This window comes from Pelodiscus sinensis, chromosome 16 (assembly GCF_052426305.1).
Source record: "Pelodiscus sinensis isolate ZL-2025 chromosome 16, ASM5242630v1, whole genome shotgun sequence".
NCBI classification, from domain to species: domain Eukaryota; kingdom Metazoa; phylum Chordata; order Testudines; family Trionychidae; genus Pelodiscus; species Pelodiscus sinensis.
Window position 1 is genome coordinate 24147314 of NC_143067.1, and position 10592 is coordinate 24157905.

Below are 10592 nucleotides of genomic sequence, written 5' to 3' on the forward strand. Positions count from 1 at the left end.
ATGAGTTCTGATCTAGTATCTAAGAAAATGAGCTGATGATGGTTCCAAAAAGCAAATAAGAAACTGAAAGCCTAAAGGATTTAACAGACTGCCTTTCTGCTTTGCTAATTAGTCTGCTATAAATCTCCATTGTTCCTGATAATTCATTCATCATAGACATATGCATGAGCTCCAGAGCAGCAGCTGATTCAGCAGTTTCAAAATCTCTAGCTAGAATGCATTTTCTCATAAACAATCTGAAGAGTTATTGTGATGAAATGAAGGTCATTGCTAAATTCATAACTTCCCTAATGACTGGCCTGGAACAGCTGAACTACATCTTTCACATTTAACATCCATCTGAGCTTCTAAAACTCAGGTTTGGCTTCCCAAAAATGGGAATTGATGGAGATGGTCTCTTGGGCTATGTCTAGACTGCAAGCCTCTTTCGAAAGAGAGCATCTAGACTGCACGCGGAACTTTCGAAAAAGCAAGCCGCTTTTTCGAAAGAAAACAGCAAGTGAGTCTGGATGCTCTCTTTCTAAAAAGCCCTGTTTGCTTTCAAGAACGCCTTTTTTCGAAAGAGCACTTTCGAAAAAAGCCGTTCTTCCTCGTGGAATTAGGTTTACCGCCATCGAAAGAAAAGCCACGTTCTTTCAATTTAATTTCGAAAGAACGCAGCTGCAGTCTAGACGCAGGTGAAGTTTTTTCGAAAAAAGGCAACTTTTTTAAAAAAAAACCCTGAGTCTGGACACAGCCCTAATGAAAATCCTACTAGACATTTGGGAGCTGATAATGAACATGAGCAGAAAGACAAGACACCAGGCTAGATGAACTAGCGGTCTTTCCAGCCCACCAAGCCACCGGATCCAGCCCATGGACCACCCTGACGGGACTCTCAGGCACGCAGCTGCTGCAGTTTAAAGTGCAGTCTCTGTTTCTCTGCTTTGCAGGGAGTGGGACGCTTTGTGTGATCTCCCCTACCCCCATCCCAATCTGCAGCTCCTATTGACCAGAAACAACCAGCTAATAAGAACTGCCCTCAGCCAATCTCTCAGTTCCTATTGGCTGGAAACAGCCAGCCAATAGGAGCTGAAAGATTGGCTTGGAAGATGAGGGGGCAGTGCAAACCTCTTCCCCCACCCCCTCACCCGGAGTTGAGAGCTAGGTGGAGGGAGCAGGCTGCATTTTCCATGCTCTGGGGCTGCAGCAGGCAGGGAGCCCAGCCTCCCTTGTGTGTGCTGCAGAGCTACTGGCCGGGAGCTGCTTAGGTAAGAGCCTCCCAGCCCCCCGCCCCTCCTGCATCCCAACTCCCTCCCCCAGTCCAGAATCCTCTCCTGCACCCAAGCACCCTCCCAGACCCTGCACCCCATTCTTCTGCCCCAGGTCACAACCCCCTCTTTTACCCAAACTCCCTCTCAAACCCCACACTATCTCCTGCACCCCAGTCCCTTACACTGTGCACCTGACCTCCAACCTAGACCCCGCACTCCTTCCACTGAAAAGTGCAGCCCTTGACCACTTACCAAAATCTTGGAGTGGCCCCCACCAAAAATTATTGCCCACCCTTAATCTAGATGGTGCTTGGTCCTGCCGTAAGTGCAGGGGACTGGTCTTGATGATCTTTGGAAGTCCCTTTTAGTTCTAGTGTTCTATTATTTGATTTCTGGTCATAGACAGTGGCTGGATGAGAGTACATTAGAACAGCCTGTAAAGTGCATGTTGGAAGAGGACCAACTGTTATTTTATGGAACGTGTGTCCTCCTTGCTTGACATCAGCCAGCCACCATGGCAGGTCGTTTCCTTTTAACATCACAGTGTTCTCTCAAAACCTGAAGTAGAACTATAAGAAAATTACCCTTTGGTGTAAGGATATAGGTCCTTAACCCGTTTTTGGGCAAATAGACTAGTTCTCATCTGCATTTCCTGACTCCCTATCAACCACATACTCTGCTGGAGTTGATCATACAGAAAGTGGGATGGGAAAAAAGGCCCATCCCTGCAGATAATTGAACTCACTGTATAAAATAATCCTCTACTGTCCCCTGGAGAGGATGAAATAGAAAGGCCATACAAGGTCTTTTCTACCTCTAGCATAGGATTAGACATAATCTATGTCAATCTATGACATAGGATTAGAATTGTAAACAATTGAAAAGCAAAAGTGAATTTTCCATCTGCAGCTCCTCTTTTCTGTTTCTTCTCTGCCTGGGAATCTCTTTTAAGAAAGTGGTAGCTCTGAAATATAATCACAACTATTGACAACATATTTGTGGCATTTATATTTCTCATTGTTTCTGTCTAGGTCATAGATATGCAAATTCTTGGCATCTTCTCTTCTTCCAGTCTTCCTTATTAGTCCATCCTCTTTTAGCACAGAAAAAAGATTAAAATTAAACCCACTTGATCGGGATACTGAATGCTACCTGAAGTCTGTTACAATTTGAAACACCAGCTAAGATACTGCCTTGATGGTTACACAAATGTTACCCTGTTTCCTAAACCTGTTATTAAATATTATTATAGCACTGAAAGTCCCCAAACTAGTGGGCCCAGTTGTGCTAAATGCTGTACATACCTACTGAGACCCCCTCCCTTCCCCAAAAACTTATGAAGTCTTAGCCAGAAGTAGACTTATGAACTGTAGCCAGAAGCCGACAAGATAACTGGTGTGGATCATGCAGCCCTGGAACTACATGAGCAGAACAGCTCCTTCTATTCTTATAGGTATGCTGCTAAGCTTCTAAGCATAGTATTTCACATGCATGTAGCATCTTTCAATTGAAAGGATTCCAAAACACCTTACAAACTATTATAATTTTATATATGTAGTTATGCGGAATGGTATTAAGTTTCCTCTAGTCACAGACCTGGGTGGGGTCAATGGGTGTACGAAGCACCTTAATTCAGGCTAAAAGGAGGAGCAAGCAATTAAGTACCACTTTGAGTTGAGGAAGGTGAAACAATAAAAGCTACCACTCAAAGCACTGGACAGCATAACAAACTCTGAACAGAAGCCATGCCATGTTGGCCACAGGGTTTCCTTGAGGAGTGACTGCAAGTACAGGAGCTGCATTAATTAACTACAGCTGTCTGTGTCTATGTACCTCAGAGGCAGAACAACAGTGGAGCCGTTGCAAGCATATATCTGAGAGGGAACAAAAGGCTGGGGAGGCTGGGGTTGTGTGCTTCCCCCCCTTTCCCATGCTCCAAGGCCATGGAGGCTGGGGCCACATGCCACCTGCCCTTTTGGTGCTCTGGGGCTAGGGTGGCTCACATGAAAGACTGACCCTGAAATGGCAGGGGAAGAGGGGATTAGAAGCCTGCCTCAAGGGGAGAGGCACGGCTCTGTGGGGGAAGGAGTGGGCAAGGGGACTTGCCTTCCATATGTTCACCCACCACCCATGGTCTCTATGGTCTCAATCTAGTTTATATCTCGTCACCTCTCTCTTTTCAGGCTAGAAATCATCTCCTTACCCATCTATTCAGGATTGATCTCACAGGTAGCACAATATAAATCCGTGTTTCTTAAAGTGTGTTCCATGGCACGCTGGTGTGCCGCAGAGAACAGAAAAATGGCCACCCTTAAAAGGGCAATGCTCTTTTTTTCTTTTTGCTCAACCCTTGGTGTTCCACATAAAAAAAATATTGTTTGGTGTTCCTCGGTCTTAAAAAGTTTAAGAAACACGGATATAAATCAATGCACTGAAAGGCTGTAAGTGGCATCAGGCCCCTCAGGAACAAGGGTTTAATCTCAACTCAGTTTCCCCTGCTCTTACACAGCTGTGCATAAAAAAAGGCTTGGGAGACTAAATATACTGTTTGTCTCCCAAGCACCCCTCATGGCCAAGGGTACCTCTGCAGTACCTGACCCATTTTCTCCTTTTCAGGTCTCTTTAAGGTCTCATTTCATGCAGCTCAAAGGAAAATTAAAACATTCCCACCTAGGCGCTAATGTTTTTAGCCCTCAGGTGCACACTGGACTCTCTAGATCCCAACCCCAGCTCAGGGTCTCTCCCCTTAATGGGGGGTTTCCAGCTCTCTTCCCCAGAGCTGAGTCAGTCAGAGCCTACGCCACCTGTGACATGCAGGGAAAGGGGAACAGAGAGAGGGGCATCCAGCTTCAGCAACTAAAATCTAGGAGACACATGACCCCTCACATTCCCCACGTCAACTATGGTCACAGTTCAAGGTTTCCGCAAGAGCCAAACTTGCTAGTTGTATCTCCTCACGTGTCTGTTTCCTGAGCATCTGACCTCTGGCAGCCTCAATAACCTACTCTCAGCCACACCCTTTCCTTCAGTCTACCTGCTGCCTTTTCATTTGGAATCTCTTGAGTCCTCTCAGAGGAGGCTCATCTTGTAATAGAGGCTGGTTTATTCCCAGGCCCTTCAGTCCAATCACAAGACATCCTGTTATACTGAGGAAAGATAATGCTTTGGATAGATTGGTCTCCATTGCCAGCACTATAGGAGCGGTTAAACTATAGAGTGTTCTGTTTGCTTTTTGTTTATGTTAATTGGCTTCAGTGTCTTGTTAGGAACACTTAAGCAATGAGGGAGCAGCACAATGGGAGACGACTTGGGCCATGCTCGCTTTCTCTCTGTCTCAAAGATTTTTTTTTAGCAGTTACAAGTTTACATGTAGGGGGGCAGATGGGAGCAGCAGTGCGGGGGGTAGGCAGCTCCTGAGAGCTGTTATGTGCAGGGAGCTGGCTTGAAAGCCGGCTTCCTGCATGTAGCAGCTCCCGCCTGCCCCCAACCCACTTCTGCCTCTGTGAGAAGCAGTGGGGCAGGGGCCAGGCAAGAAGTAGTTTATGGCTGCTGCATGACCATTTTGAATAGTATAGCATAAATCCCCAATTCTGGGGATTACAAATCTAATACTGATTTACAGAGGGGAGGCAGAGTAAAAAAGACTAGCAATATTTTAAATGAAAGTTACTGTCACAGAAAGGCCTCATATCTGCAGTTAGTCGTCTTTTTTTTTCTTGTTGGTCCTAAGATATTCTAACTAGGGATGTTAGCGTGTACTCATTTACACGATTAACTGATAAACCCGGGTTCATCAGTTAATCCTAACAGTTACACGCATGCACACATGCTTACTGCCTCTGTATCAGAGGCAGCAAGTGGGGGGGGGAGGGGCACGGTAGCTGGTGCTGATAAAAGCTAGCTCTCCACGCATTCTGGCTCACATGGAGCCGCCTTGCCCCTGCCCCGCTGCTTCTCACAGAGGCAGCAGTGGGTTGGGGGCAGGCGGGAGCTGCTACATGCAGGAAGCCGGCTTTCAAGCCAGCTCCCTGCACATACCAGCTGTCACGGAGCTGCCTACCCCCAGCACTGCTGCTCCCATCTGTCCCCGTACATGTAAACTTGTAACTGCTAAAAGAAAACCCAACTCTTCTGTGGTTACATATTTGCAAAAAATATATATATATTTGTTAACATCCCTAATTCTAACATGCCTATTTCTAGGACCTGTAACTCAGTAATATCAAAACATAAAGCCAGCAGAGAAACAGGAAAAGGAGCATTTAACAATGGATTTTTACTAAATTGCTACATTTTCAATCTCCATAAACAAAGTATGAACTTCTTATAAAACAAAAGTTGTTGAATCCCACCGTGCCCTATAGAGGCCATTTCTTTTTTAAGACACATTTATCTTCTGAACTGAGAGGGCAAAGCAGATAAACCACAAACTTCCTGCAGGGACAGTTTCACTCCATCATTACTTACAGCATGGCTCTACTGTCTGCTCAGCATTCTACTATCTCGTAGATTAAGAGAGATCTATTTTTATAAGCTCTCACATTAGGGAGGAAACATTGAATCAGCTGCAATGTTTGACCACCTGCAGGCACTGTGTTTCTAGAAGACAAGACCATTTTCCCCATGACAAGTCAAATCAATAAAGCAAAACTGCTACTGCTGGTCCAGAAACTTAGCTGTCTGGAAGGGAGGATTCTCTTGACTTCTTTAAACATGTACAAGATAGTAGTACTGCATTACGAATTCAGATGTCAAAGACCTGAAATCTGCTGCACAGAGGGTCAATTAGGATATTCTATATTTAAGAAGTGCTTTTCAGCATCAAGGACAGAGACCACTTTCATTTAGTTGTGGTGGTGTATATTTTTATGTCTCTGTATACAGAATACAATAGTTCGTGCTTTTCCTTTATTACCCAAAAAAACCCAAACTTCAATCATCTCTTGAGAACTCCTCTAATAAAATACCTAAAGTCAGTTTACAGGACTTTTAACTATTTACTGCATAAAACAAATACATCTAATTATGGTCAAAATGAAGACTTTCCTCCTTTATTCAGGAATGGAACATTCTTCCTATCACTTTGTTCTAAAATTTGAGGATGTACTGCTATGGTTGGGAGGCTTTTAGTCAACTACCCCAGTGAGGGACAATATAGAAAACCCTACACTAGATAGGTAAGTGCAGTATAAATGCCTCGGATAAGATACAAAAAAGATTTGACTGGGTGAAAAACAGTAACTGCTTCATCAGTCCCCTCATAAGGCTCCTTACATGTGTGCACACCACTGCCCTCTACTGGATGTAACAGGAGACCAGCTGGCATATTTATTACTTCTTTTTCCCCCATGATCGACTAGCACATCTTTCAACTCCCAACACCCAGAGGCCTCTAGTTTTGGAGCTGATGAAAGATTCTAGCTCCTATACCATGTTGGCAGTACCTGCTCACCATGGCAGCTGTGTTTAGGTGTTGGCTTAAATCATAAGGAAACTATAACTAACACATATACTATCAATCGGAATGTGGAATGTCCGAACATTGTGGGCAACGGGAAAGTTAGAGCTGCTTCAAAAGGAAATGGAGAGATACCGATGTGATATACTTGGACTGGCAGATATCTGTTAGATGGCATCGAAAGAGATGTGCGGTTGCAAAGTCATTTGGTCAGGGAGCAAAGCGAAACAGCTAGAGGAGCATTGTTAGGATGCAAACTGGTGAGTGTGAGAATGATGGTAGCAAGATTTGAAGTGAAACAGTTCAACATCTCAGTCGTTCAGGTGTATGCACCCACGTCAGACAGCATGGAGGACGAGATCGAGCTATTCTATAAAGATTTGACCAAGATGCTGGAGGAGATACCAAAGAGAGATGTGTTGATCATTGGAGGAGACTGGAACGTGAAGGTTGGAACAGATAACGAAGGTTGGGAGAAAGTCATGGGAAGGTTTGGATATGGAGAAAGAAATGAACGAGGTGAGAAACTACTAGAGTTTGCTATGGAGCATGAGATGGTGTTCTGCAACATGAGATTCCAACAAAAGAACTGTAGGAAGTGGACATGGCGATCGAATGATGGGAAGTTCAAGAATAAGATAGATATGATCTTGATAAGAAGAAAATAGGTAACATCAGTACAACAGTGCTGAACTTTACAAGGAGTGGATATGGACTCAGACCACAGTGTAGTGATTGCGAACATCAAGATGAAACTTAAGAGAAAGTATAAGACACAGTTTAAGAAATGAAGAGATGTGGTGAGGCTAGACAAGGAAGAAATAGGGAATGCATACAGAGCAGTGCTCGAAGAGATCAGGAAGGCGGGCACAGAGAAGAGAAAAGGGATAGCTACGGTGATAAAAGAGGCAATTGAGCAGACGGTTCTGGAAGAAGAGAAGATCAATAAGAAGTGGATTATGCAGGAGACATTGAAGTTGGTCCAAGAGAAAAGAGTACTGAAGATCAGAAGGGATGTCTCAGAGAGGGCGGAACAGCAATACAGAGTGAAATGCAACAAGGTAAGGAAAGCGGTCAGAATGGATAAGGAGAAATGGTTAGAAGAGCAGTGTGAAGATATAGAGAGGTATTACGGCGAGTGTAGGATCAGGGAGATGTATAAGATGATTAGGAATATTAATAGGAAGTGGCAGCTAAAGTAGATGGCAATCAAAGACAAGAATGATGATAATGATAGAAATGTAGCAGTGTTAGTCTGGTGTAGCTGAAACAAAATACGGGACTATGTAGCACTTTAAAGACTAACAAGATGGTTTATTAGATGATGAGCTTTCGTGGGCCAGACCCATTTCCTCAGATCAAAAGGAAGTGGGTCTGGCCCACGAAAGCTCATCAGCTAATAAACCATCTTGTTAGTCTTTAAAGTGCTACATAGTCCTGTATTTTGTTTCAAGAATGATAAGGTGCTCATGAAAAAGGAGAAGGTTGTGCAGTGATGGATGAGATATTGTACCAATCTGTACAAAGCACAGTTGGATCCAAGTGTCTCAGAGACTGACTGAAAAATTGAAAGGGATATCACCACCAAGCATCAAGAGCGAGACCGATATTCTAGAGGAGGAAGGAGGAAGCAGAAAGAGCAGTGAAACGATTAAAGAACAACAAGAGCCCTGGAAATTATAAGATCATGGGAGAGATGATCAAATACGGCAGAGAAAGTATGATTCAGGAAATACATCAACTATGTAATATAGTGTGGAAAGAAGGCAAGGCACCTAAGGAATGGAAAAGATCTGTGCTAGTGACAATACACAAGAAAGGAAGCATGTTGGAGTGCAAGAACTATAGAATTACTGCCTTAACGAGTCATCTAGGCAAGGTGCTGCTGATGATACTGATGGAGAGATTGAGATTGCAGATAGAAGAACATCTAGTGGATGAGCAAGTGGGATTTAGGAAAGATAGAAGTACCATATAGCAGATATTGGCACTAAGACTGATAGCGGAGAAAGCTTGGCGAAAGAACATCTACAATTGCTTCGTCAATTTTCAGAAGGCATTTGACAGTATAGATCAGAAAGTGACTTGGGCAGTGTTGGAGTCTTACGGAGTGGATAGCAGACTGATATGGTTGTAGAAGGATATCAATGATAATGCGGAGGCAGCGGTGAGACTGTGTGGAGAGTTGGGATGTTGGTTTAGAACAAGTAGAGGTACGAGACAAGGAGATCCGATATCGCTGAGTATCTTCATCACATACCTAGAAAGAGCGATGGACAAGATCAATGAAGAGGTAGAAGGGATATAGTTATCATCGAGGAAGATGAAGAGAAGTTAGCGAGAATGGTGCAGGTGCTACATGAGGAAGGGAAGTGGTATGGACTGATTATGAATATCAGTAAAACAAAGGCAATGTTATTTGGAGATAAGGAAATTGGAAGGAAGATCAGTGTAGATGAGATCGAACTAGAAAATGTAGAGAAGTTCACATATTTGGGGAGCAACTTGACATATGATCTAGACTGTAGAAAGGAAATAGTGACTAGAATAGCAAAAGCAAGAGCGAGTTTGAAGGCGAGGGATAAGATCTGGAAAAGTAAAGCGATTAGCTTAGGAACGAAGCTGAGCTCTTGAAAACGTGTTTTAGCAGCATGTTGTACAGATGTGAGACATAGGTGCTAACGAAAGATTCAAAGAGAAGGATATTGGCGTTCGAGAGGAACCTACTGCAGAAGGTTATACTACGGAAGTTACAGCTATTCGGCCATATCTGCAGGATGAAGAATGAGTGAAAAGTTAAGACCCTGGTATTTGGCATAGTGGATGGTCCAAATAGGAGAGGCAGACCTCACAGAGAATGGGTAGATGATATAGTAGACTGATGTGGAGCTAGTCTACAGACACTAAGCCACTCCACACTGGACAGGGAAAGATGAAGGAAATAGTGAGGGAGGCATCGGACACCAATGGGTGCTGAGCCCATGGTTGTTGATGATGATTCAATCAGGATATACTTTGGTCCACCCTCATTTCACCCTATTTCTTGCCAAACTCAAACCCATGCCTCAGGTTAGGAAAAAAGGGCGGGGGGAGGAAGGAGAATTATGTCAGCTGGTAAGATTGGTAAGGGAATTTTACAAAGATGGGTCCACCTTGAGGAATTAGTGCCACTTCCTCTTTCAAAGTTTCCCAAATGGAACCTAACATTTAAAGGGATGGCATGCTGAATTTAGCCCAATAACTGTCATCCATTAATATACGGAGGGCAGGGATACACTAAGGGGCAAGATCAACCTAATGTATACAACTCCAGTTATGTGAATAATGTAGCTGGAATTGACGTACCACACACTGAGTTGCTGTGAGTCTATACTCTTGTTTCTCATTCTGGTGGAGTACCAATTGATGAGAGCATGTCTGGGGAGTTAATTTAGTAGTGGGTCCCATTAAACCGACCCTTGGGGGATTGATCGCCACAGCATGACTCTCCCAGTATGTGTAGCAATACCCAGAAATTTATCTGGAATCTAGATTCGATCTAGGATGGCCTTGGTTTTTATTTAACGTAACTGCTAAATAGCCACCAGTTTTATACACCTCCCACCCAAAAAACAGCATTTCAGGGGTTTCCTGAGGCAGCAGTTAAATATTCCCCTAGACCTACACTGACATCAGTTGAAGATGCAGCTCACAATTCTTTTGGTATAGGAAGGTGATACACAAGAGTACTGTATATAGTGTTGACAAACCAAACAGGCAGGTTTATTTCAACTCCATTCAAAACACAGCCCAGGGTAAGGCAACTCAAGTTTGCCCATCGAAAAAGGTCAAAATGTAGGAGGAAGAAACATTTTCAAATGTACAAGTTGGCAGCACTCTGA